Genomic DNA, 851 nt, shown 5'->3' on the forward strand with positions numbered 1-851 from the left:
GGAGAGTCAGAAGGTTTCCATTTGCTGGACTAGCCGCTGTCACCACTTTGCTTTCAGTGAGGCTGATGCTCTTTGAGCCTGGGACTGCACATTGATACTGAAAATACCCCTAAAAGCTGCTGAAGTACATTTACTTTATCCTGAATAGAAAGTAATGTTTTCCTTACCATTCCAATTAGATCAGAAATAAATATGTTTGTCACTGTAGGCCAGTGCCAGGCCAATCGCCTCAGTTGGTCTATGTCAGTATTAATGCTTCACATGAGTTTCCACCCTCCCCTCTGCATCACCCCCATCAGCAGATCCTGCTAGACCTTTCTTCCTCATGTATGTATTCAGCTTCTCCTGAAATATATTCCTACTGTTCACCTCAACCACTCGCTGTGGGAATTAATTTTTGATTCTCACTCCTCATTGGGTAAAGAGGTTTCTCATGAAATCCCTTTTGGATTATTGAAGCCCTTCGTCATTTTAAAGGCTTCCATCAGGTCACCCTTCAGGCTTCTCTTTTCCAGAGAAAAGCTCCTCAACCATTCCTGATGTTTATATGTTTTCACTTCTGATAATACCTTTGTGAATCCATGTAATAATGTTTTCCAGTGCCTTTGTTTCCTTTCTCTAAATGGAGATGACAAATGTTGACGTGCTCACAGTGGAGTCAAACTTAGCTTTGAAATAAGTGAAACTTCATTTTCCTCCTTTTTCAGCTCTATTCTGATAGAAAGGGGCCTAAATATGGGTTAGGCCTTTGCAGAATGATGTTAAGTTCCATGAGCTATCTGAGACAGGAATTAGGGGTATTTCATCAGGGATTTGGGACTTCAGTTGGTTGGAGTGACTGGAGCAGCTCA

General features: G+C 41.7%; 1 long non-coding RNA gene across 1 annotated transcript in view; it reads left to right on the forward strand.

The window, feature by feature from the left end:
- The window catches only part of LOC125483863, a 21,478-nt gene extending 21,338 nt beyond the window's left edge, over positions 1-140 (forward strand). The window contains exon 3 of the long non-coding RNA XR_007262774.1: positions 14-140. This is a non-coding gene — a long non-coding RNA (uncharacterized LOC125483863). The remainder of the gene's footprint in view (positions 1-13) is intronic.
- The last annotated feature ends 711 nt before the right edge of the window (positions 141-851 follow it).

Source organism: Rhincodon typus, chromosome 8 (assembly GCF_021869965.1).
Source record: "Rhincodon typus isolate 14 chromosome 8, sRhiTyp1.1, whole genome shotgun sequence".
Classification (NCBI taxonomy): domain Eukaryota; kingdom Metazoa; phylum Chordata; class Chondrichthyes; order Orectolobiformes; family Rhincodontidae; genus Rhincodon; species Rhincodon typus.